Source organism: Protopterus annectens, chromosome 7.part0 (assembly GCF_019279795.1).
Source record: "Protopterus annectens isolate FY-2018-M chromosome 7.part0, PAN1.0, whole genome shotgun sequence".
Lineage (NCBI taxonomy): Eukaryota > Metazoa > Chordata > Ceratodontiformes > Protopteridae > Protopterus > Protopterus annectens.
Genome location: NC_056739.1, coordinates 136,605,253 through 136,617,768, shown reverse-complemented (window position 1 = coordinate 136,617,768; position 12,516 = coordinate 136,605,253). Strand labels below are relative to the sequence as shown.

General features: G+C 36.7%; 1 protein-coding gene across 1 annotated transcript in view; it reads right to left on the bottom strand.

Moving 5' to 3' along the window:
• The window catches only part of DEF6 (DEF6 guanine nucleotide exchange factor), a 1,409,598-nt gene that overhangs the window by 604,564 nt on the left and 792,518 nt on the right, over positions 1–12,516 (bottom strand). The window lies entirely within an intron of this gene.

Sequence of the window (12,516 nt, the reverse complement as noted above, 5' to 3'; positions counted from 1 at the left end):
CAAACATTACATAGCTCATTCAAATCCTCTTTTAAACCTCATTCCTCCTCTGCATGTATTGTTCCTACAATGCCCCTTTTTTCCTATGTAATTTGCTCCTACCCTTTTCTAAACATCCCAGTTCTAGTTATTTTCTCTCTGTTACTGTATTTTCTACTTCTAAAGTGAAATAAAACATGCAGTTTCACTGAAAACAACCCTTGTAAGAATGAGAATAACAGCGTAGGATAACAATATCTTGTTACCAGGCAGAACTGTTAAACTAACACTTAAAAAAACTTTAATTAAAAAGTGCTTTTTTTAAATTAAAGTGTTTGATTTTAACAGTCCTGCCTGGTAACAAGTCCTTTTTATCCTACGCTGATATTTGCTACTTCTAGTAAAGTTGGTTTAGACTTGGATTTCCATTTTTTAATAATTGCTTTTTTGGCAGCCACCATAATTAGACTCCGCAAGGCCTTATTAAGTTTAGGCAATTCAGATTCTCTTCGCTCAAAAAAAATCATTTCCTTACTTACACCAATTTTCTCACCCAATATCTCTGATACAGCAGTCTGCAGGGAATCTTTAAAGTCTGCCAACTCATTACACTGCCAGAAAATATGTTCCCAGTCACCTCTTTTTTCCCCATCACACCTCCAACATTTGCTGTCAACCTAAGGAAAAATTCTTTGGCGTCTACTTGAGATATAAAAGTAACTATGTAAACACTTCCAAGCAAAGATCCTAAATCTTCTAGACATTGTTGCATATTTGGGGGAGACACGTATATCACCTAAACCGCAAATGATTCAATAGTTTATTTCACAAACGTTAAGCGCTTTCTTCCTCAGTAAAGGAACTTCCTCAGAACAAATTGATGCAAAAATCCAACCTCTTTTATACTCCACCCCAATTACATAATTAAATAATTTCATGAATTAAAGTTAAAAACATCTGATTCACATTAAGAATAATGCACTAAATAAATTGAAATAATAAAATAAACTGTTCGAAAATATTAAAAATACAATGAAATATGAATGTAAAATACAATAAATAATAAAATGTGAAAAAGAAGATTGTTTATAAAATATAAAATTGAATATTTAAATTATGCAATTATAAATGTATCATATATGAACCATTCAAAATGTCAGCCTAATAAATGACTCAACTTTAAAACACAGGCAATGGATACCATTTCATTAATGCCAGGATACTGGGAAGCATTTAGACATAGTTGCAATTTTAATTCAATAATGTCAAGGTGTATATCCAAGATTCTTCCGTGTAAATCCTTTTGTATATGTTGGACCACCATGAACTTGTACTTATGTCTATTATTTGACTTGAATATGTCTAAATAAAGGACTGGTGATTCCATTATTTCTAATATCACCTAAATGTTCACCTATTCTTATTTTTAATTTCCTATTAGTCTTCCCTATATAAAATACCGGACAGTCCTGACATTTAGCCATATATACAACATTAGTTGAACTACAATTGTAATGTCCATTAATATGTATTGTTCTCCAGTTCATCTTAAACTCTTTACCTGTCTCGAGAATTGAAGAACAATAAGTGCAAGTATTGCATCTAAAATTACCCATAGGCCTATTGCATATACCCATATCACATCTGAATTTAAAATATTCTTCAGGGATCTGTCCTTCCTATAAATAATCCTGGGACTTTTACCAACTCTCTGTGCAATGTTGTCATCAAATTTTAAAATTTCCCAATTATTATGAACAATTTCGGAAATGATACTGGCCTCACTATTGTAAGTTAATATAAAACACATGCCCGCATTTATTTTATTACTTACCAATATTTACTGAAAATGACTGGGCATCATTACAATAGTCAATGATAGGCTTATAAACTCCCATTTCACGCTTATTTTTAACTTCCGCTGAAATAACTGCCAACATGTTACTGGGATAACCCCTTTGATTGAACATTTGCATTAAAAAAATCTACTTCTTTAAAGATCATCATTCTGGTTAACCATTCTGGCTGTGCGCACCAACTGACCTTTAACTACGGATTTCTTTTGATGGTGTGGGTGCCAGCTGGTAAAATCCAAGTAAGAATTTGAAAACGTAGACTTTCTAAAAATGTAGTAATAAACCTCTTATTATCAAAATCAATGTGAAGATCAATGTCTAAATAAGTGATTCGCGATTTATCAAAATCATATGTGAATTTTTAAAATTCTACAGTCTCATTTATATAGTTAAAAAATTCCTTTAATCTGACCTCAGAGCCTTTCCAAATTAAAAACAAGTCATCCAGATATCTGGTGTATTGCACTATTTCATTAGTGTAGGGAATTTTCATTAAGAATTCTTGCTCCCAGAAGGACATGACAAGGTTCGCAAAAATGAGGCCACAATCTGCACCCATTGCGACTCCTGTCAACTGTCTGTAGTATTGGCCTTCAAAATAAATAAAATTGGACTTTAAAACCACATCCATTAGTGTGACTAACTTATTAACCTCCTCTTGGTCATAAATGTGCTTCATTCAACTGATGTTCCAACCATGTTAAATCAATTCCGTGGGGAATGACCAACAAAAGGTTAACATCTATAGTGACAAAGATAATATCTGGGGAAACTTCAATTATTCTTAATTTCTCCTGAAACTGCCAAGAATCTTTGCTAATGTATGTGAATTTTTCTAAACTTTTTTGAATTTTCACATCTAAATATTTACATATAAAGCATGTTTTAGATCTTTTACCATCTACTATTGGCCTGAATTTAGGATTTTTCAGGCCTTTATGAATTTTTGGGATGCCGAACATGGAGAACACAATGGGATGTTCATTTAACATATCGAAGTATTCGGGCTCATTGATTTGTCCTTGGAAAAGCATATCACTAAGTAACATATCAACTTTGTGGTGAGCCACTTTTACTTCATTTAAAGAACTATCTTCATATGTCCCATCCAATAACAAAACATTCATCCCATTAAGGTAATCACCTCTATTCATAACGACAATGTCGTTGCCTTTGTCAGGTTTCATAAAACGTACATCTTTCCTATTCATAAGCATCCCTAATAACATTTCTTCTTTTGCATTCAAGTTTTTTGTAGAATTCAACAAGAAAATTACATCCTTCCTTGTCACTATAAAAATGCCTTATATCTTTTTCTCACATTTTCTCAAATAATACTACAATAATGTTTAGAGGTGGGTTAAAAACACTTGGTTTCTTCAATTGTGTATTACTAATATCATGACATTCATGATCAGAATTGAACTATATAGCCAAATTCAATTTTCTCATATATCTTTTGAAGTCAATTAAAGTGTTTACTACATTTCCTTTTCTAACGGGAACAAAAGTATACCCTTTTGTCAACATTTAGCATGATCATGAGTCAAATCAATATTCGAATAATTGTATATCTTAAAATCTTTTTTATCATTTAATATGACAACAGGGTCCAGGCCCATTTCATCATTCAAAACATATGTTAATGTTTCAAATTCTAAATCCTGGCCAGGAACTGAACTTTCATTTAAAATGTTTACTTCACCATTAAAGACCGAATAAACAAAATTATCATTAAAACATCCCCCATTGTCATTATTTGCACAATTATCACCATTTATTATAAACATGTTATTAATATTTTCTTCATTAGAATCACAATTAAAATCAATATTATCCCTCATCAATACTGCACTACCGCCATCCTGTGACATGACTGCTGGATGAATCTCCAAATCAGAAACCAAATCAAGATTAAAATGTAAAGACAAATCATGAAGTTCATCGTAACTATCAGTGGAATTAGGCTAGGAAACAGCAATGTCTTTCATAATCTGACTGAGGAGAAGACAGTCCTTAAAGATCTGTCTGCTATGGAGGATTTACAATTCTGTCCAGCAGACAAAGGTGGAGCACTGGTGGTTATGGACAAGAGTTTAGAGTTTAATTTAATCGGATTCTGAAATATATTTCTAATTCTGTGGATGAGTTACTTATGAAAGGTTGTTCAGACACAGGTCTGCATGACTTTTTTATGGTGGAGCATCCTGTGATTCCAGTTTTACATGGGCTACCTAAAATACATAAATCCATGTGTGACCCACCCATGCGACCGGTTGTTTTGGGAAGAGGTTGGGCAATTGAGCTGCTATCACTATATGCTCAGAAGATGCTACTACCTATCTTTAACAATTTAGAAGTAATTTTAAAGGACACTAAGCATTTTTGTCCTCTTTGACTGGTATAATACCAAAACAACTTGTGACTTTTGCTTGGTTACTTTAGATGTCGTCTCTCTTTTCGCTGTTATAGTTTCATAGTATAGTACTAGGCTATCTGCCCTGGGGCATTTGTAAGCCTAGCCATAGTGATGTGGCTTTTGCCACCCCATGAAATGGTACAACAATGTACAGAATAAATCTAGAATACTGTGCCTCTGTCTAGTAGTGACACACTGAAGGTCCCCTTATATAATAGAATTAGTTTACTGTGCCCCTGTCTAGCAGTGACACAGATGTGACCACTGGGGAAAACTTTCGATCTCCCATCCACTCATTAAGATTTCTCTTGAAGAGAGTCAGTGAGGGGCTCTGCCTAATACGAACTGGGATGCTGTTCCAAAGCATGGGAAGCCTCTGGGTTATAAATCTATCCCTCCAGCATGTCCTATTCATACTTGTGCCGAGGTTTAAGTCTTTAGCTCTCGTGGTCCTGATGGATTTGGATTTTTTGAGGTGGAGCATGTCCATCAAATCCTGATTGGACATGGCCTTGTACGTCAGGCAGAGATCACCCCTGAGCAGGTGGTATGCCACTGAATAGAGCTGAAGTTTCTTTAGTCTGGCTGAATAAGACATATGTTGGAGACCCTTGATCCTTTTGGTGAGGTACTTCTGTGGTCTCTCTAGCTGTTGCAAGTGCCGGGTGAGGTACATACCAAATGGGGCATTGTACTCAATCATGGGTCTGATGAGGGAGGAATATAGGGGTACAATGACATCCTTGGATCTGGATGTGAATCCCTTCATGATGAGGTGTGCAAGGTAGAATGTTTTTCTAACGACTTTGGCAACGTGGGTGTCAAATGAGAGGTCGCTGTCTACTTGGGTCCCCAGGTCTCTGATTACTTTTTCCGTACTCAGTGGGTTGCTGTCTATGTGATAATTTGTGGGTACTTTGTTTTTTCCAAAAGGGATGACTATACATTTTTTGGCATTTAGTTTAAGGCCGTGACTACGGCACCAGCTGTCCGTTTCAGTGAGGCCTTTTTGTAGGATGTGTGTGTCTGCTGGTGTATCGACTATAGCTCCTAGTTTACAGTCATCTGCGAACTTTGTCAGCCACAGCCCTCCCATGTTTGCTTTAACATCTGAGAAATAAATGCCGAACAAGAGGGGTCCCAGGACAGATCCCTGTGGGACACCACTTGTGACCGGCTTTGAGTCCGACATTGCTCCAGCGATTTTAACTTTATGGGTTCTGTCCTTTAGCCAGTTTGCAACCCATCTAGTGACATAGGGGTTTACTTTTAAGCTGTTTAGCTTATCTATGATGCCTGAGTGGGGTATTGTGTCGAAGGCTTTAGCCAAGTCCAGGTATGCTGTATGGACTGCTTTGCCCTCATCAATGGCTCTATTGACTGTTTCGAAAAAGTCAACCAGATTTAAAAGGCAGGATCTGCCCTTCACAAAGCTGAACTGGGTGGGGTCAAGTGTCTGTAGGTCCCCTATGTCTCTGTTTATGAGTTCCATAATGATTCTTTCCATAGCTTTGCAGACCAGGCTAGTTAAGCTTATGGGGCGGTAGTTTCCAGGGTCTGTAGAGGCACCCCCCTTGTGGAGTGGGACCACTGTTGCTGTACGCCAGTGTACAGGTACATATCCCGAAGTAAGGCTAAGGTTAAATAGCATTTTTATGTGTGGGTTTAGCTCCTCTTGGAGTTCACGTAACACGCACCCCGGGATACCGTCAGGTCCCATTGATGCTGTGTTTTTTGCTTTGTTTAGGGCGGTTCTCACTTGGACATCTGAGATGACAGGGAGATTACATTCAGCTGGGATGAGTTTTTCTTCTTTTGGGGGTGAGGGAGGCGAGAAATTTGCACTGAACCTGTCAGCCAGAATGTTAGCAATATCTGTGGGTTCAGTGTATTTTTTGTTGTTGTGAACCAACTCAGAGCATATCTGAAGGTTTCCGCCCACGTTTCTAACATAGCTGAAGAAGGCTTTGTGGTTATCTTTAGTGTCCTTAGCGATTTTTCTCTCAAAGTTTGCCTTGGATGTTTTTATGAGAGAACGTAGTTTTCTGCTAATGTTGATCAGAGACGTCATCCCTTCATGGGATTTCGCTCTGACGTGCAGCAGCTTCCTGCTGGTATTGAGATGGTCAGAGCACTGTTATCTGAGAGATTTTCTTATGACCAGAGTATTGTTTATCTTATCTGTTCTTTGTAGGACTTGGCTTTATCAAATAATGTGCTTTTGTTTGAGAATGGCCTCTTCTTACAAGAAGTAGGCATGGCCATGGGCACAAGCTATGCAAACATGGTCATGGCGAAATGGGAGTTGGAATACGTGCTCTGTGATAGTAATCCTTTTAGGAACCATGTCTTATTTTCTGCATGATTTATGGATGACATCTTTTTGATACGGCCGGGCTCCATGGAGATGTTCTCAGATTTCATTTTATATCTACAAAGCACTTCGAACTTTTTAAAGTTTATTATGAATTATACAATGACTACCTATTAATATTCGAATACAAGCATGCTGATTGGCCAGCCCATTGTAAATCTCAGAATATACCAACAGAAAAAGTTTCGGTCACCTGGACTTCTTTCTGTTTGTATATTCCATAACCTTTTTTTTTTTTTTTTCGGACTCCAGACATACCAGAGAGGCATCATGGAGTAAATGCAAAGAGAATCGGGTATGATATTTAAAACTAAACACACGTACCTGATTTTCTCTCTCCTACCCCTAAAGTAGCCAAAACTTTGTTTTTTTTAATAAAATAAAAAGAAAACAAAAATGGAACACGGAGACTTTCTTTCCTCCGTTACTTCCTTTTCAAAGCATTGATGTACTGGGTATGCGTAAGAATGCAAAGTCCCATACGCATGCACCATACATCAAAACAAGGCAGCAGGATACCACCAGCCGTGGAAGAACAGTACGATGCCATTATACAAAATCACTATTTAAAAAAAAGTATTTTTTTCTTAAATAATGTCATTGTATAATAGCAATAACCAAATCCGTGGTTGTGGTATATTGAAATTTGCCCACAGCTGGCTTTATTTAATCACACGGGCTTCGTCCTCTTGATTAAACCATGCCAACCATGGGTAAATCTTCAATATACCACACCACATCATCAAATATTGCTTAATTATTCAAGGGAAAAAATCGAGTATTTGGGCATGAACAAATCTAATCATGATTGTGTTCTTTCCACCAGTTTATATAATAAACCCACTAAAAAGAATAGTGTGTTGCTTAAGTCCAGTATGCACCCGAGGTTTATACACAAAAAAGTGTTGAATAACCAGTTGTATCGGGCTGGTAGACTTTGCAATATGGATTCAGATATGTTATGTGCATTTGCTGATTTGAAGGTTAGTTTTTTTAATAGAGGTTATCATGAGGATGAGATGAATGGGGTTATTGAAGAGGTTCTTGCCCATAGGAGTGATACAGCTACACCTTTTTTCTCTGAGAAGTGTGAACTCTTAGCAAGTAATGCTTCTAAGAATGTTTTGAGGATGAATCTGACATTTTCTAATAATGTGCATTTAGTATGTGATGCCATCAAGAGAAACTGGCTTGTGTTACTGGCTGACCAAAGGTGTGAATCTTTACTAAGTAGCATCCCACATTTTAGTTTTAAGAAGGATTATTCTCTTACAATATTATGTTATAACTCTCATAGTATAACCAGACCTAACTCTAGTAGAGTAGGCACTATTATGTGTAGATCTTGTGCCATGTGTAGATTTATTTATCCAGATAAATCCTTTGTTCATCATGTCTTCAACCGAGAATATGCTTTTAATTTTTATGCTGATTGTCATTCTATGCATTTGGTTTATTTAACTAGGTTTACTTTATTTACTTGTTTTTATGTGGGAAAAGCCAATAGGTCATTTATTGAGTGGATTACAGAACATAATGATATTACAAAAGGCAACACTAAGAGTGCACTCGTTAAATATATACTGAACACAAACACTGATCATGGTTTTTGTTTCCTTGTGTTACAACTTTGCAATGAAAGTATAAGAGATGGTAATTTAAGATTATGCACAGAGAGTCTTGAGACTGATTAGATACTTAGGCTGCAATCACACAGGAAACAGGTCTTAATGACAATGTCCCTTTGAGGGCTAAATTGAAGATGAGATCCTTGCATCAATTAATTGCTAATTGCTATGCTATACAGACCTCATGCTGACTATTTTGGATGTCTGAGGAAGCACCGCGAGTATGAAAGTACTTACCCTTTATTAAAACAAAAATTAAAAAAAAGTATACGTTTTATTCCCCCTTACCATATTTAGCTGGTTGAATTTTGTTTTACTTATTTGTGGCTTGTTGACCAGCTTTTATCAGTTTATCCATCTGTTTCTGCACATCTACTGTGAGGTCACACAACAGGCAAGAAAGAAAGAAAATTCCACTATTGGTTTAACTTATTTCATCATTTCTCCGTCAATCAGACTCAAAATTTCAAATGAGAAACTTTTAAGAAGAAAAATATCAAAATGGAAAGGATGTTTTGTTTTACCTTCAAGCTGTAATGACTTGAAGTTAAGAGTTAGTAAAACGGTGTTTGGAATAAATTCCCACAAAGAAAACGACAGCTGAAATGTTAGCTTTGATGCGGATAAGATATTTAGCCTTGAAATTCTGTAATTCAGAATTTCCAGACTCAGCATGCATAACAGCCCTCAATGTTACTTTGCCTCCTCAGCCTTTTAACATACCTGAATAAAATCTTATATACCTTTCTCTAAATGCTAAACTTTCTTCTGATACTGCCTGTTTCTCTTCTTTTAAACTTCATACAGAAAAGGATATGTATGATCTCCATATGCCTTTGCTTTGTCAAAGTGGCCCAGTCTCTCACACTAAATCTTCTTGTGTGTTGGAACTTGAACAAACTGCACCACTGTAATGCCGCTTTTAGAAATTATCAACATATATTACAAGTTTTTTTAAGTTTACATATATGCAAGTGAATTTTTCATACATCCTGGGGATTACCATTTGTCCTCCCTTCCTCAACATTAAGCACACAAATAAATATTTTGGTCATTTCTCAGTTCCTTGCAGTGTTTCAAATACTCTGTCATGACTTTAGAAGGGAGACAGAGATCCAGGACAACTTAGTGAAAGGAAGAGCTCAGTCATGCAGAAAAATAACTAAATGGTGGAAATTTCAGGAGCCATTCCATGCCTCTGTGGGCTATGGCCAGTTCACAAGTACACTGAGACAGCAAATGTGAATTGATAAGCAAGCTGCTTAAAAATTAAACAACTTTTGGAAAAGTCTGACCAACAGTTTCAAAACAATTCTGAAAGGAGATAAGGAGTCTATTAAGTTGCATCTTGAAACAGTACCATTGGGGACTGCCCACTGTGGTATATGAAATAGCTCTCATTTGTAACGGTGTCAGGATAACAAACATTCAGTATACATGGACAGGATTCTTTTCTTGCAACATAGTTGCAGTAATGCATGCTGTCTTTTTTATTTTTGAGAATTGTACCCAACTGCCTGCTGCAGATCATCAGACCCTCTCTTTGTGTCAACTGGCCCATTTACTTCCACATTCACTGGAGTAGGGGTATAGTGAAAGAGGCAGTCATTTCGGTAGCCATCACAGGAGTTTAGTTTTTTTTTTTTTTTGGCTTTCTGCAATCCTAATCCCACCGCACATGCTAAGTGATACAATCAGGGTTCGCAATACAATGGACATCAACAAGGATGTGTCACTCACTTCCAAAAATTGATACAACCCCTAACCACACCCCCCCTGCTGTATTCAGTGCTCCTGTGGGGTTTCTGGTTTACACTGGGGATTCAAGCATGCCTCTCAACCATCCAGATTTTTGCAGAATGTCACCTAAAATTTTTGGTCTGTTTCTCATAAAATTTGTGTTTTTCTGGATTTTTGTGGCAAATCAGTGAGGAGTGATTTCACTAATTAATGACAGGCATTTGCATTTCAGACTTTATATCCTTCAGAAAATGCAAGGTAGCACAAGATTTTTTATTCTAGCAACCAAAGTGTGTAAGAAATAAAATAAAATGTATCCCTATTTGTCAGGCTCTACCCCCTATTATTTTTAGCTTTGTCCACATTTTTTGTGCTAAGAAGTTGAGAGCTATGGATTTAGCCTATGTACCCCTGCACCCTTCCACCCAAAGGAGAGATGAGCTGGGAAACTGCTTCACACCTTTCCTCTCCCACACCAGTCAAGCAGGCATCCCTGTATGGCAGTGCAGCTGTTTTTGCTACGCCTTTATGTCGGCAAATCTATGTAAGTCAGATTAAAACCATGTTTAAATTACAGGTAGAACAATGTAGCACATACCTCTCAAGTGTTCAGATTTTTGCTTTATATTTTAGTCTGTTCCTTATAAAATTTGAATTTTTCTGGCAAACCATTGAGGAATGAAGTCACTAAATAATGACATTCATTTGAGTTTCAGACTTCATATCCTTCAGAAAATGCATGCTAACACAAAACCTATTAATCCAGTATTTTTCTAAGTCTGTAAGGACATTTTTTTCCTTATTTTGGTTCAGGATGCGCCATCTCAGCAGAACCCCTTTACAATGGAGACCTGTGGAGAAAAACTGCACAAAATTGCAAGATAGCTTAATATTATTAAAGTAAAAGATACGAAATGTGAAACTGTTATATAAAGACAGGAAAGAAAGCAACAGAGGGAATGTAAGAGAAGTACAGTAGATATAAAACATACAAATGTTGCAAAGGAACAGGATAAAGAGGTGCAATGACTATCATTACAAAAGAAACCTAATCATAAAAGCTAGTCCTAGCAGCCACGTTCAAGTCCTGGAATAAGAAAGAGGAGTGTAGAGGCTTCAGGGTAAGAAGGGAATTGAGAAGACAGAGCATGAAAGCAGGTAAGTGAAAGAAAAGTGAAATGCAGTTGGGTAAAAGAGGGAAATATGATGCAAAAAGAAGGAATGGGAAAATTATTAAAAAAAATGTAACGGACAGGATGACAAAAATGCAGAACAGTTTGACACATTAAAAATAAAAGCAAGAGTTTCTTTGTTAATATTTTCTCATACTATAATAATGTTAATAATCTAAAACGTTGAGTTTTAGAAAAGTGCTTCTATAACTATTAGAAAAGCAGAAAAAAGTATTAACAGAAAATAGCTGGAAAAAGAAAGCTTATTTTATGTTTAAATTTAACACTCTGAACTATACGGGACTTAATAATGAACTAGAGCTCAAGGTCCTGACTGGATACATGTTTCCTAACTGTTCTTTAACTAGAGCTCAAGGTCCTGACTGGATACAGGTTTCCTAACTGTTCTTTAGAGCTCAAGGTCCTGACTGGATACAGGTTTCCTAACTATTCTTTAACTAGAGCTCAAGGTCCTGACTGGATACAGGTTTCCTAACTGTTCTTTAGAGCTCAAGGTCCTGACTGGATAAATGTTTCCTAACTATTCTTGAACTAGAGCTCAAGGTCCTGACTGGATAAATGTTTCCTAACTGTTCTTTCACTAGAGCTCAAGGTCTTGACTGGATAAATGTTTCCTAACTGTTCTTTAACTAGAGCTCAAGGTCCTGACTGGATAAATGTTTCCTAACTATTCTTTAACTAGAGCTCAAGGTTCTGACTGGATAAATGTTTCCTAACTATTCTTTAACTACAGCTCAAGGTCCTGACTGGATACAGGTTTCCTATCTGTTCTTTAACTAGAGCTCAAGGTCCTGACTGGATAAATGTTTCCTAACTGTTCTTTCACTAGAGCTCAAGGTCCTGACTGGATAAATGTTTCCTAACTGTTCTTTCACTGGAGCTCAAGGTCTTGACTGGATACATGTTTCCTAACTGTTCTTTAGAGCTCAAGGTCCTGACTGGATAAATGTTTCCTAACTGTTCTTTCACTAGAGCTCAAGGTCCTGACTGGATAAATGTTTCCTAACTGTTCTTTAGAGCTCAAGGTCCTGACTGGATAAATGTTTCCCAACTGTTCTTTAACTAGAGCTCAAGGTCCTGACTGGATAAATGTTTCCTAACTATTCTTTAACTAGAGCTCAAGGTCCTGACTGGATACATGTTTCCTAACTGTTCTTTAACTAGAGCTCAAGGTCCTGACTGGATACAGGTTTCCTAACTGTTCTTTAACTAGAGCTCAAGGTCCTGACTGGATAAATGTTTCCTAACTGTTCTTTCACTAGAGCTCAAGGTCTTGACTGGATAAATGTTTCCTAACTGTTCTTTAACTAGAGCTCAAGGTCCTTAC